The sequence below is a fragment of the Triturus cristatus genome, chromosome 4_1 (assembly GCF_964204655.1).
Source record: "Triturus cristatus chromosome 4_1, aTriCri1.1, whole genome shotgun sequence".
In the NCBI taxonomy this organism is placed as follows: domain Eukaryota; kingdom Metazoa; phylum Chordata; class Amphibia; order Caudata; family Salamandridae; genus Triturus; species Triturus cristatus.
The window spans coordinates 61,825,904-61,844,901 of NC_140585.1; the positions used below are offsets into that span (position 1 = coordinate 61,825,904).

At 47.8% G+C, this 18,998-nt stretch overlaps 1 pseudogene; it reads right to left on the bottom strand.

Moving 5' to 3' along the window:
* Window positions 1-15,912, bottom strand: part of LOC146839516 (uncharacterized) — an 83,638-nt pseudogene extending 67,726 nt beyond the window's left edge.
* Window positions 15,913-18,998: the final 3,086 nt, after the last annotated feature.

Genomic DNA, 18,998 nt, shown 5'->3' on the forward strand with positions numbered 1-18,998 from the left:
GACAAAGTAAATACGTGATCGCTTACTTTAATTATGACCATGTGTGGTGGTATACACAAGTATATCGTGAACTGGACCATTTGCACTGTAATCCAGTCATTCTTTCAGCGGTCATGACCCTTACGACTCAGTGAAATGCGGCAGTAATGCATACTCCAAAACGCACTTAACTGTTACCGAGAGTAAGCTGACACTACGCAGGCGCCGGATCACTGCCACTATTCAGCCGCGCCTGCGCATTTATGCAAGTAAAAAGTGGTTCAAAAGAAATAATGACTATGCCCACAACACACTCCAGAATAACCCCACAAGTAAAGCACTTCGTGCACACAAATAAAGGGGGAGGGAGGAAGGTGGTGGTGGGGGAGAGAAAGTAATCACCCATTGCGAGCCTGCTATATGTTCTTGAGTCAAGAGACTCTGAAAGTACATTAATGAACCTACATAGCTACCCGATGTACCGGTCTCAATAGCAACAAGAGACTAGCACAGTGTAAATGTTTAACTTACGGGCTTGGACTTTGTCTAAGGTTGCTCGCGAGCGTCTCGGCGCCTCTGTCTTGCCGAAAATGCAGGCTGTGCGCGAAAGATGTCCAAGGCGCGAGGTGAGGAGCCAGCATCAGGGGCGGTTTCGAGCGTCTTTGGTCTGAAGGAGGACTGTCGTACCTGTGACCAGGGCTGGAGTCAGGTCTCCAACAGCCCCGGGCACTAGATCCTGGGACTTGCACAGAAGCAGCCTTCGCCGTCTCCCGGCAGTGAGCATCATCCCACACTTGCTTGCTTGGGGCATGAACACGGCACCGGACGGATGGATCCTCACGGCCAACGATAGCAAAAAAAATGGCGGATGGAAGCTTCGAAACTTTTTCGGATTCGGGGGCGTGTTCCTGCTGTTCGAAAAAGGGAGGGGCTAAAAAGTGGAAAGAACAGCACGGAACACGCCCCCGAATCTGAAAAAGACGGAGCCTATTTGGAGGGACGGCTCTCTCCTCCAATGGCTGGCCTCCGTTTAGGAAGCCAGCCAATGGAGGAGAGTCAAAAAGAGAGGCGGGCTAAAGAGCCACTCTCAGAAACATTAAATCTCCGACTTCCGGTTCTGCCTTCGGCAGACCGGACGGTCCTCGACCTAAAAATGAGCATTTGGACGTGGCATTTCTTGAGACCAGTTGTGAGTAACCCCGTAGCTTGTCCCATTTCTCCTCAGTGAATTGTTTGCTCTAGGTTTCTTCCCATGTTCTATATTTGAATCACCTGGTATAATTCGGTCACAGCATTACACCCAGTGACCAACCTACAGATGGGCTTACTGGTGGGCTTTTAGTAGGGTATTTGTGACACATAAAATAAAGGCATTTTTTGCTTAAAAAATCATGAGTATCCCACCAGAATCAGGTCTGTCGATATGTATGTTTCTGTTCATTGGTCAGCGCATTCTGCCATGTCATCCTCCGTTAATTTCAACCTTCTCTGAAGCATGCCATGGTACTTGTGTGTCCTTCCACTGTTTGGGTTGTGGGATCTACTTTTCCCTGCTCCCTTGATGTCTGTTTACAAACACCTCTAGCCTCACAGGGATACTCTGTGTGAATGTATTTCGTAACCAGAAGCTTTTTTTCTCTTTTTAATACTTCATTCAATAGTTTTGTTTTAATGATATTCACGTATATATTTTAAACTTGCCTTGTAACTATCCCCCTAGCAGATGCACATCCAGATCGCATACTTTAAATACTTTTCCCAACCTGCTTTGTTTATTTCTTCATTTCAATCGCACGTACACTTTAAACTCTCCCTGTGACTGTGTGTCACTGACAGATGCACATCCTGGACGCATACATTTATTTCAACCATTTACAACCAATTTCCATATTAAATATTTTTACAGACTTGAATTGCAACAGATTTTTACTTTTAAATATATATACTTACATAGCTAACTAGACTCATAATGCTACATCTTACCCCGACACACACACTACCAACCAGCAGTAAGAAAATAAACAGCTATGACAGCCCGTGCTTGCCACGTCGGAGCGCTTTCTTCCTAACTGTACTATTTGATTTCGTTTTTTGTGAAATCGGTTGATGTTTGCACACTTTCGAGACAACAGTGTTGCGTAATAAAAGTGGTTTTCATAAACTGATGTATGGTTTCTTTGGCTGCTATACGATAACTTACGGTTGTGTGACGGACTCAATATATTTTCAAAAGCTCACAAAGTATTGAAACCTGTTCTTTCTCAATCTTTTCCTTTCATTATTTTAAGTGACCTTACTGCTGCAAAGAACCTGAAATATAAGTGAGGGCACTCGTGAGAGGCCCCTGCGGTGAGCGGGCCTGAGCCAGCTTCATGAAACTGAACAGAGCTCAACTTGTTGTGCAGACAGTCCGTGACTGCAGAGCTCGGAGCTGTGTCACTTTCACAATTACTTTAGGAGCTCCCAGCTGTGAAGTTACTTTGTGCAGCTGCTGCATAGAGGGAAATGCAGAGCAGCCTCTCAGCTAAACTAACAGTTACAGGCTGAATGAAGACGTGCGCTTGGCGTCCCGTGCTGCAGGAGACAGTACGGGCTACAAAGCAGGATGAAGATGCAGTCCCTCCTCCTGCCCCAGCAGACAAAAGGTCTCCTGGGATTTGTAGTCCCTTTACCAGGCAGCTGCAGTGGTGTGGCGTCCAACGCTGCATTTGAGAGTCCGACACTATATAGAGTGTAGAAGATGTGGCCCCTCCTCCTCCACTGGCAGACAAACAGGTCTCCTGGGATTTGTAGTCCCTTTACCAGGCAGCTGCAGTGGCGTGGCATCCAGCTGCATTTGATAGTCCGGCTCTATATAGCGTGTAGAAGATGTGGCCTCTCCTCCTCCATCAGCAGACAAACAGTTCTCCTGGGACTAATAGTCCCTCTAGCAGGCAGTCTGTTGACAGTGTGCATGGCTCTTTTAAAGCTTGGCACAATGGGGTGCTCTCCAGACCAGGCCGAATGGGGCTTTACAGGTGGTCAGTCATAGCTTCGATCCTGTGCATTCCTGTCTCCTCTGATTCCGTACTCTTGCACGGACACGTACTGACTGGGTTGTTACTACTTTGGCCCTTTACCACAGGAGAGCAGAGCCACAGAAAGCACAGTCCCTAGAGACTGCCCGTCCCTAGGGGCGATAGCCAGGCTAAGGGGTCAAGCACAGGAAATACATGCCTATAAGAAACACTTTGCTTCGGGGGCGTTCCCACCACTGGTCCAAGGGTTCCTTTGCTATCAGTCCACTCTCTCAAACTCAGACGCCTTTTTCAGCACCTTTAGTACTACAGCTGCCTCCAGGCCTCCTTCCGTTCATACTGGTTCCCTCTCTTCCTACAATGTATGGTACAGACTTGGTGTACATAATACCCTACCAAGTGTCTTTTCAGACACTGAAAGCCTCAATGTTATTAAAGACAGCATTACTCCTCCACTAACGTGACTTATAGTCATAATGCTGTCCTTGTTGTTCAGAAATAAAGACTTGATAATAATTCCATGTACGTCGGAAGACTGAGGACGTTATCCTGACAATAAATGCGTACATTAAATAAAGGTATACTTATCTACACTAATCGTAGGCTGAGACATAATGCAATAATTAATGATACACAATATAAGTTTGAGACTCTTACATTGATTCAGCACAAGTATTGTCAATTAAATTATTCTATAAGATATTTAGGGATAGTGCAAAATATATTATTAAGCCAATTGCTTTACGGAGAAATATTAAATATGAATGGCTAGGGGGCGTGGCCAAGCCGCGGGCTAAGATGGCCGCACGGCGTTGAAGCTCCGCCATCGACCCGGCGCAAACCCTGCTTTCCTCGCCCTCCTGATGCGGGCGCGAGACGCCAGACGCTGCCGCTGACCCTACTAAGACTCCGGAGTGCGCTGGGATGCAGAGCGGACCTCCCGGGTCACGGGGGCGCCCGGAGATGACCACACCATCCTGAGGCCCAAGATGGCGGGCTGATCCGGGAGCGGGGGACTCGAGTGCGAGGAGGGCGGCCGGCCGAGAGACAGGTAACCGGGGGGCTCGGAGGGGGGGGCATTGAGCACCGGGGTACTGGCTGGCGGGGGCCCGCTTCCTTCTCCCTACGCCGTTGCGGACCGGAGGACGACCGGGCGCACGGCTCTGGCCCTGCGCTCCGGCCGCGGCCTCGCTCGTTGTCTCCTCCCTGGGGCCCCGGACTAATCCGGTCGGGGGGCCTGGGAGGGGTGGCGGGACGGCCTGCTGGCGGTGGGGGGGGGCGGTTGGGGCCCTGCGCTGGGCCCGACGCCCGGGTTGTCTCTGCCTCGTCACTTGGGCCCTCTCGGGTTTTGCCATGTGCTCCGCGGCTGGTTGTTGCATTCCTCCCTTGCCCCTCCCGGCGGCTCCGAATCGTGGCTGCTGAACACATCGCGATGGCGCACTTGATGTTCCATTGGGGCCCTGCTGGCTACACGGAGTCGTGGCTCTTGCCTGCTGCGCAGTGAGGACGTGAGCTGTCCGGTGCCCGGTGGGCCCACCATCATCAGTGCTCCTGACCAGATTGGCTAAGGATTAGCCGGACGCTCCATCGCACCATCGCCTCCCTTGCGCTCCACACGTCTGGCGGTTGTGAGAATGGGTCGCAAGGACCCCAAACAGAAAACGCTGCAATTCGAGAAACTGTCTGAGCAGCCCACGGATAACCCCCCTGACATGCCGGACCCGGCTGGTGGGGCGACCGGCGGCTCGACGACCCAGGCTCCGGACTGGCTACAGGAGATGCGCCCTGGATGGTCGCTTTGACGCCCTCAATAAGACGCTGGAAACTATGGGGGCCAAAATCCAGGCCCATGACAAGCGTTTGGGAGAGGCTGATGCCCGGATCTCGGCAGTGGAGGATAAATCGGTACAGGAGATCAAAAGGGTGGACAGATTGGAGCGCATACTGAAGGAAGTGGCCAGCAAAAACGAAGATTTGGAATCGCGCAGTCGGCGAAATAATGTACGGATTATTGGGGTTCCGGAGTCCACGGCCACGGGCCGGCTGGATGTTTTCGTGGAACAACTGCTGGCTGATATCTTTGGGAGAGACTCCTTCACTCCTGGCTTCGTGGTGGAGCGTGCCCACCGCTCCCTGGGGCCGAGGCCTAACCCGGGGCTCCCGCCTCGCCCCCTGATTGCCCGCATTATGAACTTCCGAGACCGTGACACGGCCTTGCGGCTTGCCAGAGAGAAGGGCGAGATTACTTGGCAAGGTGCAAGACTCTCATTCTACCCAGACTTCACTGCCATGGTCCAGGAGGCCAGGCGTAAGTATGCGGGGGTGAAGGCGGCGCTCCGGAACCTGGGCCTTAAATATGGCATGCTCTATCCGGCCCGGCTCCGGGTCGAGGTTGATGGCCGAGCACGGCTATTTGACAATCCCGCTGCGGTGCAGGAGTTTTGCCGTACCTACAAGCCGCGCAGGGGCCCGCCGGGGGGAGATGAGGGTGGACGGTCTCCCCCTGGTAGTGGGTCTGCGGGCAGCCAGGACCTGTTCTCATCCTCCGGTGTCGGCTGAGACTGCGCCCGTTACTGAACTTTGCACTGTTTTAACTTTGGTTATTTGAGGACGTATTAACATTTGGAGTACATAGGTGCTACAGCGCTGGGTTGATTGCGGATCGTTGTCACCCCCCTTTGGTTGAAACCGCTGGGATCGTTTTCTGTTACGATGCTCTACTTTTTGTTGTTTGGTTACACTGGGTATTCCTGCCTAGAGCTATGTTCTTCTTTTTTACCAGAATTGGGATTGCCTCACGTTTGCGTGGTTTGGCTGGGCGGGGGGAGGGGGGTTGGGGTAAGCAATTTTGATTCTACTACTACGGCTAGGTGTGAACGAACTTTATTGATGCACAGTGACATTCCGATTTTGCTGCTCCCATCACTTGCTGACTGGCATCAATGGCCCACATAGGTTTGAATGAAGCTCCTCTCAATCTATCGTTAATGACCTGGAATGTTCGGGGCCTGAACAACCGGAGTAAATGCAAACAGGTACTGCATTACTTAAATCGGCATCAGGTGGACATTGCTTTTCTCCAAGAGACTCATCTGCATGGCCCCGAGCCCTCCCGCTTTGCGGCTTCCTGGGGCGCTCACCGATACTTCGCTAATTATAGTAATTACGCCAGAGGCACTGCGGTGCTGATCCATAAGAGAGTCCCGTTTCAATGCCAAACGTTTCTGGGGGACAGGGAGGGGCGCTACTGTATTGTACAGGGGGTCTTGATGGGCCATGTTGTTACTCTTGTCTGTGTGTATGCCCCCAACACTGATTCCCCGGATTTTTTCAATGCGCTTGCGGCCCAACTGGTAACCCTGGCACCGGCTGGCGTTTTGCTGGGCGGCGACCTAAACATGTTGCTGGATGTGGGGCTGGATAGCACCTCTGGGGCCACAGACTCTAAGCCTAGGGCAAGGCGCGCATTCCAGGACCTTTGCCGTCGATTCTTGCTGACGGATATATGGCGCAGGCGACACCCAAACACTACTGACTACACACACTTTTCAGGGCAGCACAACACTTGGACCAGAATTGACTACTGGCTCCTCTCCCCGGGCCTGTCCCCTTGGTTCCGCGCGTTGAGGACGTTCCCGAGAACGTACTCGGACCACTCTCCAGTCCTGCTTGGCTTAGACGTTCCTCGACCTGAGGGGTTTGAGCGGCAGTGGCGCTTCCCTGGGAGGGCGCTGCTGGATGACCTTTTTGTGCACGAGGTTTCCGAGGCGATAGAGGACTACTTCACCATAAATACTGGCTCGGTGGACTCGTGGGCAGTGCTCTGGGATGGGTTCAAGGCATACATCAGAGGGGTCTGCATTGCCAAGCACGCGGGGGTCCTGAAAGTATTGCGCGCCACAATAACACAACTGGAGACACAGCTAGACGCGCTAGACACTGAGGCGCAGCAGGCACCCGCGGACGAGGTATTTACCAGGCGCTTACGACTGTTATCTGACTTCCGGGAGGCCGCGGACAGGGAGATCCTGTATCTGGGGAAATACCAGGTTGCGCGTAGGTATGGAGAGGGGGACAGACCGGGGCGCACGCTAGCGCAGGCCTTGCGACCACCATACAGCAAGTCCCTGATCGCCGAGGTACGGGGCACGGACGGGGAGCTCCGCACAACGCCCGCTGAGATCCGGGACGAGTTCCTGGCCTACTACACAGATCTATACTCCACCAAGTTGGGTGACTCCGCGGCCGCGCGTGCGGCCTATTTATCGGAAATCGCTCTTGTGTTCCTGGATAAGGGCATGCAGGAGTTCATGGCGGAGCCTATAACGGTTGCGGAGGTGCGGGGGGCGATCAAAGTGCTCCGGGGCTCTTCTGCCCCGGGCCTTGATGGCTTCTCCGCTGACTTCTACAAGGCCTTTTCGGATCTGCTGGCGCCCAAGCTAATAGAGGTGTATGCGGAGGCCTTGGAACGTGGCTCCCTCCCGTCAACTCTTAGTGAGGCGGTCATTGTGCTGCTCCCGAAGCCGAATAAGGACCCTACATTGTGTGGGTCGTACAGGCCCCTCTCCCTCTTAAACATTGACTATAAGATCTTGGCCAAAATAGTGGCCAACAGGCTTTCCCAGCTGATGGAATTCATTATATCGCCCGCACAGTCCGGCTTTGTCCCCCGCCGCTCTACGTCGCTTAATTTGCGAACGCTCTTCACGGTTCTGCACAGAATTAACCCGACCACTCCGGCTGCAGCGATCCTCCTAGACACCGAAAAAGCGTTCGATTCTTTGGAGTGGCCTTTCTTTCTTTCCGTCATGGAGCGCATGGGCATGCCCATGAACTTCCTGGCGACCGTCAGACTCCTTTATAGTCGCCCTACGGCCCGTTTGCGTCTCAACGGCACGCTATCTCGCCCATTCTCACTCACGCGCGGTACGCGGCAGGGTTGCCCGCTTTCACCGCTCTTGTTCATTTTGGCTATGGACCCCCTGATTCGGCATTTCCAAGAGCGGCACCTCCACAGGGGTCTCCAGTTTCGGACGGGCCCATTGCTGGCCTCTCTTTATGCCGATGACACAATCCTGTATGTCAGGGAGCCGCAGGCCAACCTGGCCCCCTTGATACACGAGATCCTTCGTTTCGGTAGCCATTCGGGCCTGGGCATAAACTGGCATAAGTCCATCATCTTCCCACTGACTGTCGGCACCTCCCCATGGCAATGTGAGTTCCCTCTTGAGTGGTGCTCAGACTCGGTGCGATACTTGGGCATACAAATACATTTGAACACGGACGAAATCATCCGCCTCAACTATGGCCGCGCGATTGCGCGGCTGGAGACTCAGGTGGATGGGTGGTTGCGGCTCCCGCTCTCTATGTCCGCCAGGATAGCTATTCTTAAAATGATAGTGCTCCCCAAATTCTTGTATCTTTTCAATAACATCCCTATCCCTCTGACCCGGGCCTTCTTCTCCACACTGCGGTCCCTCATGATTAGGCTGGTCTGGGGCGGGAAACACCCCCGGATCCGCTGGGCGACCCTCACACTCCCACAAGATCGTGGCGGCCTTGGAGTGCCGGATTTATATTTATACTATCTAGTCGCTCAGTGTGCACATGCCTATGCCTGGTATCACCCTGATGCTCGGATCCCATTCCTTCGCCCAGAGGCGGACTTTGTCCTCCCGGGTCGCCTGTCGACGGTGTTGCCCAAAGGTGTCCCCAGGGACCCAAAGGACATTCAAACCGTGTCTACCACCAGCTGGGCATGGAACAGGCTCTCGCGCTATTTGGCTCAGCCTCTGCTGTACTCGTCTTCCCTCCCGATACCCAACCCTGGGCTGTTACCTGGCACGGATGAAGCACTAGTGCGACGAACGTTGACGAAATTTGACCTCACCAGGATCGGGGACTTGTACCCGGGTGGGCACATTTTCTCGGCGTCAGAGGACGCGCGATTAAGTGACGCTACATTCATGGACCGGTTCGTTCTTCGCCGGCTCTATTGCGCCGCCCGGGCGGAGATTCAGGGATTCCCCCTCGAGCCGGCCTCCCTTGAACCTCTCACCATCCTGATTGACGCCGATACGGGGGCACATATTGTTTCCAAGCTGTACAGGGCGTGCGCAGCGCGGGTCCCCTGTGCGGATGATCGTGCGCGGGAGGAGTGGGGGACGGACCTGGGTAGGCCTATCACGGACGAACAATGGACGGCATGTTGCAAGGTCACCGACACAGTGTCATTGAATAGCCGTCACAAACTCCTACATTATAAATTCCTACGCCGTTGGTATATGACCCCGGTTAGACTCCATGCCATTTATCCCGCGCGGCCGCACGCCTGCTGGAAATGCGCTGCACCACATGCCGATTTTGCACACATGGCCTGGACGTGTCCGAGACTGCAGACGTTCTGGGCTCAGGTTCACAAGATCCTAGAAGAGATGCTAGGGCTTACACTCATTCCCACTCCTGAGGTCGCACTGTTGGGTTATACGGTCAATTTCCCAAAGAATGTCCGTAAACTGGCCTCTCTAGGGCTTCTTCTGGCCAAGCGGGAGATAGCAAAGCACTGGGGGAGGAAGACAGCTCCCACGTCCAAGACATGGCTTACAGCCATGGCTTTCTGCAGCACGAATAGCGAGCTCTACTCTAGTCTCCTCCCAACGATAGCGCGTCCTAGGGACATCTGGGGCCCTTATAAAACATACATTGCAGGCTTGCCTGGCTCGTCCCCGCCATCCCCGAATCCCGGAATAGCTCCCACTGGAGTGGGGTAGGTCGTACCTACCCACTATTACGAAGATGTATGGGTCCTGCTGGGGTGTTGACGCGGGGATATTAAGCTCCTGGGGTCGGGTACTGTACACCGAGTGGCGTTTTCCCATGTTAGAAATGAGGGCAGGGGAGGGGGACGTCTTTAGTACCCTGGAGACAGCTCACGGGTCAGGGATCCCCCTGGTTCAGGTTCGGGCAGGTGTTGATGATGGATTGGTAGATGGGGTCTTGTTGTCGGTTGCATTCATGATGTGGTATTGTTTATTTCAGGACCGGAAATGTCACAATGCTGCTACTGATTGGTCATTTGTGTATCGCACAGCCGCAAAATCTGTATTATTTGATTTGTCTAATTTCAATAAAAACTTTAAAAAAAAAAAAAAAATATGAATGGCTATATATTTAACAGAGACAAATCCTGTGACATAACTTTCAGTGTCATATTTTACTAAGAAAATAATTTAATTAAATGTGCACAGGTTCAAAAGAATTTCAGTGATAATTGACGTTTTGATTATAAAATGTTTTGTTTGTGTATGTATTATGGTCTTGAAGATACGGTCTTATGTGAAGCAAGATGAAACATATGATAACTGTTTGTCTATCTGTCTTTTTTTGGATTGAAGATATTGTTTATGATAACCCAATAAAAATGTAAACAATATTGATGCGTTGCATAAACGAGAGCTCTGGCCAAGCTCAATAGGCTTTGGCGTTCCCACCCACGGGTGCCTGGACTAAGTTCAGTGCTCCATCGCTTAAACAGAATTCCAAGTTATTGTACCCCCACACCACCCCACTGGGCATATGTGACGGTGTGGTGTCCGTGCCTTCTGGGTTACTAACAGTTCTGTGAAGGGGTCAGGGATGCAGTGGTAACTCAAACCCAATGTTTAGCATAGCACTCACATGTACTGTGCTAGGAAAAGACACTATATATGTTTAAAAGTGTTTATTTCAACCGTCAAATCCTGTTGCTTAGTACTTGATTAATAACCACACAGAATATATTTAGAACAGCACTCATGTATGTTACTAGCAGCAAGAATAACATGAACATTTGTAACAAGAGTGGAATGTTCCTATGAGCTGAGCAACTGGAAGACTACTTCTATGTGCTACACTTTGAGAGTTTGGAGTAGCTAACTTGCCTCTAAAGTTTCTTGGGACTCGGCACACTGCATACCTGTTCACATTGGAGAAGCTGTGACTATCAGACTTAAGTCTAGAAAGAGTGTTTCCTTGGATGAAAAACACACATCAGCTGGGCTTAGCTCTGCTCCTCTCTGATCGGCTCTCAGCATAGGAACGGATGCTGCAGCCGTCTGGCAGGAGCTCTTGTGATAAATTGGGGCGAAGACCTCTCTAATTCAGTGGTCAATTCATGAGGTACATATAGTGTTAACCACTGACTTTTACTCTACATTGGTGGACTTCCCATTAATCCGAGACATCACTGCTATGAACCAGCATGATGAATATATGTCAAACAAGACTACATGTATATTTTTCACATTCACTGTCAGACCTTGAAAGGCAGATATCATGGAGCTGGTAGCAGACTTGTGTCGCCTTGTGTGGTAGCAAAGTTAATGTTTGGATAAATTGAAACATTCATGAGTTCTCCGAAAGATAATGACATGCTGCATATCGGCCAAACACAGACAGGATAACGTGTTGGGAATTTACAACAGTTGTGTGTCTAGTTATCTATTTGGGAAAATAATATTGTCTGTGATAACCATATAATCATGTAAACAATGTTTAGGTGATATATGTATTTGTATTTTTGTGAGAAGATTGTTCTAATGAAATAAATGTGCTTTAGGATATAGGCAATGCAGTTTCCTAAATTAAATAAGCATTTTGAGACCAGATGTTCAAGCTTCCTACTCTTTAAGATATCTAGCTACACAGAGATTTGGTCACTCGGGAAAGGCAGGATAATCCACTGGTGTTAAAAATGTTTTGTACAGCTGGAAATTGAGAACAGAATTCCAGGAGAACACTGCCTAGCCGAAGCATCCATAGGATTGCTGTCTGAAAAGCAAAAGCATGGTCAATTAGACCTGATAGACCTATCAGAGAGAGATAGGGATTCTCAGGCCAGGCATTTAACACAATAAAGACTATGTTACCGCATCATAACATCTGATATGTCAGTGAAGGAGGTCTGCTTATCCTTATTCCATTTTAAATAGTCAAATTAATGGATGCTCCAACACAGGTTTCCCATCAATAAAGTGTGGTGTCCACAATGGTCGATCCAAGTGTGTTCATCATTCTGTAAGACTTGGATGAAGACTATAGGTAGCTTAAGATATTTGCGAAAACAGACAGAGCCGCACAATTTAACCGAGTGTGTCAATTTGACTAATTGTGAATGGGCATTGTGATCTGTAACATTAGAATACAGACACATTATTAGTGAATCCTAATGCCCTTCTTTCTGCAGCTTCTGCGTCTCATAATGATGGTGACAAACAGATAGGATCCCAGGCAGAAGGTGGACACTAAGCCGCCACAGTCAGCAGCAAATCGATAGGATCCCAGGTGACGTCGCAGTCGGCAGCAAACAGATAGGATCCCAGGTAGAAGTTGGACACTAGGATGTCGCTTTAAGCAGCAAGTGTATGGAGACACAATGCTTTACTAAAAGTCCTTTTGCAGCCTAAGAGAGCTGCACACTACTTTTACACATCATCTGATTGAACAGCACAGCCTCAGAGGGTGTCACACTGCTTTTACACAATATTTGATGCAACAGCACAGCCTTGGAGTATGGCACACTGGTTTTATACAACACCAGACACAATGTTGCAAACTTCCAACCAAGGTCTGTAAGGAAGAACAGATTATAAAAATAAATTGGAGAATCACTATTCCCTTCTGTTTGAACAGAGGTCAGAACCTCTGAAACCCTCACAATGACCGACATACCTGGGGTTCAAATAAGGCTCTTTAATGAAACAGGAATCCTTGCAGGATAAATTGGTGGAAGAGCTCATAGACAACCTCCTGATCCCTAATGCATGAGTAAGAGAAGAAAGCATGGCCGTGGTTCTCATGTATAATCCATCAGCAAATTGTATTAAACGGATAATAAAAATAAATTGGAGAATTTTGGAGGTTGATGAGAAGAAGCTATGAATGGTCCCCTATGTTTGAACAGAGGTCAGAACCTCAGGAACCCTCACAACAATGACCGACATACCTGGGGCCGTTGGTGTAAGTACATCAGACCGTCGGCCCTACTTATGGTAGGCATTCTGACCTACTTGTTTCTTTTCAGGAACACAATGAAAAGACTGGCTGTCTCAAACAGAAAAAATCTGGGAAAAATGACCTAGACTCCCTTGTTGAAAGCTCTCAGTGTATCAAGTACATAATTTATTGGTTTTACAAAATGCAAACTCTCACTTTAGGAGTAAAACCAAAAAATCTGTTGGGCAACCGTGTGAAAAATGGCAGCCACTCAGCAAACTTTAGGTGGTCTTAGAGAAGCTCCTGTTGCTCCTCTGAAGACACAGGGATAGCCAGGTTGGTGAAGATCGCTAAATATGGTGGACGGTAGTCCAACGGGGTAGTGGAAGTTGTTACACCTGTTCCTCTGGCAGACCGTGGACCTCCTGTCAAACTATGAATGAGCGAGACAGTCTTCAAATGGAACTCAAAATAGAAAAATCACTAAAGAAAGACGGGCTGGATTCCGGGCACTCTATCAAAAATGCAACAAAGCGTTATACCAGCCAAACCAACAGCTCACCCACCAGCCCTGTTTAGATTTGGACAGATTGTCAGCTTTTCATCGGAAATCCCATTGGGTCTGTCGATGGAAAACGTCTTCCGAAGAAGAACGGGCTCTTGAAGAAAACCCATCAGACATTATTAGATAAGGCAGCGCTATATAAGAACCTTAAAAAAAAAGACAATTTTGTATTTGACAAATTCATGTTTAAATCCCTGTGGTATTTTTACGGATTATTAACAAGAGGACTGCCAAGATACAGACATATTTTAGCTTTCCTAAATAAATCAGGTATTGATTGGGTAAAAACGACTGAATTAAGTTCCCAAAACAGAAGTGAATCCCAGATCTCAGTATTACTGGTAGCACTTCTCTCTTTATTAACACAGAAGGAGAGGGAGTACCATCTCAAGCAAAGAACCGCTTCTCACCCTGAGAGAAGGCACACTGGCGAGAATAGTCCCCTCTGATACCACCTGCACCAGACTCCCTGCTGAAAGCAGTCATGCTATCGAGATTTGACCCCTCTATCGCTAAATAAACTAGGCTTCTTGCTGACATCACAAATTATCTTTATAGTTTAGGGAATAAATCACATTTAAGATCGCCTTCTATACACTCAGCAGTAAAATACCATGAATTCAAATACATTTTTTGTTTTATTACATATCTAAAAACATACATTTCTTATTAACATGTAAAATCTAGTCATCATTGTGTACATTTCATAGCATCATGATTGTTCTTGCTGTATCATAATTTAGTTCATGTTAATGTTAAAGTAAATCCTGGTACACACCTCTGTAGTGGGGCTTTTAAAGGCTCTTGGGTGTCCATACATGGGTGGTGTTTGGATATGTATCATTAATACAGATCTATTAAATATTGGGTTTCAAATTTATTATGCCAATAATGGCCATACAAACCCCTTGTTCCAAAATATAAATTCTCCAGTTTAGAACTTGTTGCTGTTAACGTGAAAGTAAACTGAGTTTGACCCTGGAGCAAACGCCTGTAGTGTGTTATGTATAAGGACGGGTGTGCTGATGAGCAGTCTTGTTGCGGTTCCTCACTGGCTGGGTGGTGATGGTTTTTCCCCTGTGTGCGTTCGCCGGTGGCTCCGGAGGGTTGATAACCGACTGAATTTCTTCACACATTCAGTGCAATGGTATGGTTTTTTCCCCTGTGTGTGTTCGCTTATGTTTCTGTAGGTTTGAACACTGACTAAAACTCTTCATACATTCACTGCACTGGAATGGTTTTTCCCCAGTGTGTGTTCGATTATGTTTTTGTAGCTCTGATGACCCACAAAAGCTCTTCATACATTCACTGCACTGGAATGGCTTTTCCCCTGTGTGTGTTCGCTGATGACGCCCGAAATTTGAGGAATCACTAAAACTACTTCCACATTCACTGCAATGGTATGGTTTTTCCCCAGTATGTGTTCGCTGATGTATTTGGAGCTGTGATAACAGACGGAAGCTCTTCACACATTCACTGCACTTGAATGGTTTTTCCCCTGTGTGTGTACGCTGATGAATCCTGAGATGTGAGGAATCTCTAAAACTACTTCCACATTCATTGCAATGGTATGGTTTTTCCTCAGTATGTGTTCGCTGATGTTTTTGGAGATGTGATAACAGACGGAAGATCTTCACACATTCACTGCACTTGAATGGTTTTTCCCCTGTGTGTGTTTGCTGATGAATCCTGAGATGTGAGGAATCTCTAAAACTACTTCCACATTCATTGCAATGGTATGGTTTTTCCCCAGTATGTGTTCGCTGATGTCTTTGGAGAGGTGATAAGTCACTGAAGCTCTTCACACATTCACTGCACTTGAATGGTTTTTCCCCTGTATGTGTTCGCTGATGAACCCTGAGATGTGAGGAATCTCTAAAACTACTTCCACATTCACTGCACTTGAATGGTTTTTCTCCTGTGTGTGTTCGCTGATGTATTTGGAGTTGTGATAAGTGACTGAAGCTCTTCACACATTCACTGCAATGGTATGGTTTTTCTCCTGTGTGTGTTCGCTGATGTCTTTGAAGAATTGATAACTGACTGAATGCCTTAACACATTCATTGCAATGGTATGGTTTTTCCCCTTTGTGCATTCGCTGATAATCTTTTAGGAGTGTTAACTGACTAAAGTTCTTCATACATTCATTGCAATTGCACGTTGCTTCTCCTGTGTGTGTTTGCTGATGGTTCTTTAGTAGCGATGACAAACTAAAGCTCTTGCTGCATGTGTATGATTTTTCTTTCTTGGTTGGTGTCTCTGGGTCCGGTTTATATTTGTCCGCATCCCATGACTGCGTTTCCGGAGGAGCTAACATGGTTGATAAAGCACTTGTGTTATTCTCACATTCCCGGTATGTGTGTGGTATTTTGGATGGTTGATTTCAGATTTCACAATGAAATATAAGACTCACCAACTGCATATATTATTATTTTGGCAAGTAAAGCTTCTTTGTAGGTGGGTATGTCTTTAGATTACATAATAGTTTTGTGTGTTTATGGGTAAAGATTAGTCTTCCTTCTGGTCGCTGCAAATTGGCACAGTCTGTTGTAGATCAAAGACCCATCACCCTTCAGTTGTCTGTCATTGTGTTTTTCTCTTGCTCATGTGGTTTGACCAGAAAGAGTTTATAATACACCTAGCACGCTGAATGGTGGTCTGCCATCATTACAAGAAGCAGAGCAATGCTGTATCCACCTCATACCGAACACATGATCAAAGCTGGTGGTGGAGGCCTGTTTATACAGGAAGTGGTTTGTTATTGTTGTTGCCTTAATTTTCTAGAGGTCATTCTTTATCCTGTTGCGTGGCGGTACACAGCTCAGACTCTTACATCCACTGAATTGCTCTTAACTGCTTCTTCCAGGATCTATCAGTTTATGTTCAGGTTCCTCAGTCTCTGACTGTGCAGATCTTTTCCTGAATATTGGAGCTCATTTTTTCTAGCCGCTTTTTTCAGATTTGCACGATTACTGTCATTATTCACGATCATTTGTGCATTCAAGGCTGGTTTCCTATTGGATGTAAAGAGATTTAAAATCAATTAATGGAAATGTAAGAGAATGTGAATACACAATATTTAAGTAGTTGTAAAAGACATCTCTTCTTTACCATTTATGAAAGTTACCAAGAGATATTTCACCATACACAGATATTTAACTAAATCTTCTATTGAACATGTCACTCTTACTTACTTCGGAAAAGGAGCTGATTTGCCAGTGTTCACAGAGTAACTTAGTACAGAAAGAGCACACATGGAGCGCCCTCTCGCTAGAGGCACAGCTTTAGGAAGATGCAAGATTTTATTTAAACAAGAAGGGATTGTGGAAAAGGAGATGGATCAGGATGTGCTGCTGTCACTTCAGTTTCAGGAAGTGTATAACAACGGTAACCCTTTCAAGAACCATATGATAAAGAAAACTCTTCAGGAAGTATATAAGGAAACGCTTCAGGAAGTATATAATAAAGGTAACGCTTCAGGAAGTATATAATAAAGGTAACACCTCAGGAAGTATATAACAAATGCAGCTCCATTCACACTCTTCTTGACAATACTTTCCAGCTCACACTGGAGCAGCTGAAGTTTCAACTCCTGTCTTTACTTTTCTGTTTGTTGAGTTATCTTTGCCACATTCCTAGGGATGGTTCACACATTTGTTGGAAGATTGCAGTATTTATTATAGAGATTCCATCACAACCAGTAACATACCTGTGATATCTCTGCTGCCAATACGTGTCTGCTTTTTGTCTCTTTCTACCATGGTTTCTGACAATGTTTTGCGTTTGGTGCCAGCATGCTTCTCTGTCGGTGGATGGAGCATTGGCAGAGTGGGACAAGATGTCCGTTGCTTGAGGGTGAGTGCAGCATTTACACCGTTGCACATTACTTACATTCAGCTTTACCTTACTCCCTGTTCATCATCTTCCATACTCCCTTATGTTTGCATACTCGCTCAGCAGGGTTCATTGACAGCTAAAGCAAGGGAGTGACTCGATGCACACAGCAGACATAAGGTAATGTCTGATAGTCAAATGCCATGGTTAGCAGTACAAGGATCACAAACGTAATTAGAGAAGCTCGCCCGGAGCATACAAACGGAGGAAGTGCACAGGTAGATACTTATGAGGTACAAACAGAGAAGGCGAACATGTAGGTACACGTTCCTTTATTTGGGTCTGTTTCAGGCTTTTACTGAGCTGGGTATTGGTGTGCCTGTCTCTTATTTCCGCTGCTGATAAAGGAAATTACTGCATGGGTGCTACCACTTTGACTCTTTACAAGAGGGGAGCAGAGCCTTAGAATGCACAACACCTGGAGACCTCCTGCCTTGAGGGGAAGGTGAGGGTCCCGGTGTCAGACAATATCAGCAAGGGACATAAAAGGATCTTAAGAAACACAGCGGAAGAGAGGTGAAATCGTCAGCCCAGATGGAGAAGAGCCGGGTCTTCCACTGTTTCTGGATCAGTAAGTGATATTGAATCTTTCTAAGGTTAGGAGGCATAGAAATCCATTGGGTCAGAGCTAAGACATGGCAGGAGCAACCTGTCGTTCCGGCTCTGCTATGATGAGGGATGTGGACCAGGGTTAGATTGGCGAAGCGTAGTGTTCTGGAGGGCATGTAAAATTGCATCTAGGCAGCTAGGCTGGGTACTCCTTGGATCTCTGTTTTTTTTTAGTTAAGTTTTAAACAGTTGTCATGCATCCATCTGGCCACCACCGTTTTTAGATTTGGCACAAAAGCCAGTGGACTGCTGACAGGAACATAATTAGCTGAGTGTCATCAGCAGACAACACTAGTGAGATATTCCAAAAGATTTCACTACCTCTGTCAGAGGTCTGACGGAAATATTAACAAGCATTGGCATAGCCAATAGGTCTCGCCTTTGGGAACTTATAAGTGTTTAACCATGCAACAGTTAATGTTGTTGCACCAAGGATATTGTGCTACATAACTAAATACTTATAAGGTCCCAAAGGCGAGACCTATTGGCTATGCCAATGCTTGTTATTTTCTGAGATGGCTCCTAAACATTTGGAATGCTTCCGCTGGCACCATACAGGCAGGGACCACAATAGAAGATTAAAAGAGCCCTTGTCTCTGTCTTTCCCTCAAGCCTCCTGTATCACATGTACAGAGTAGAGATTTCTTTGCATGCTTAGGGGCACACTCTGTGTGCAGTAGGGTATACAGGGAGGGTGCCCCATGGAAGCTCACAACTACATTGCTACCAGTTGCATGCCTTCAAGTCATCTCCAGCATACCCCCAAATGAACGTGCCACGTAGTGCACAGCCACATCTGTAGCGAACACCAGGCACCATGCTGCAGGAAATCTTGGGCCAAATGGAGAGGTGGGGCTTGTTTAGACCCCTAGCCCTGGTGGCCTGGGTGCCCTTCACCTCCATAAGACATAATGGCAAAGTTTTGGCATGCAAGGTAGATACGGCCATGTCTTAAAACTTA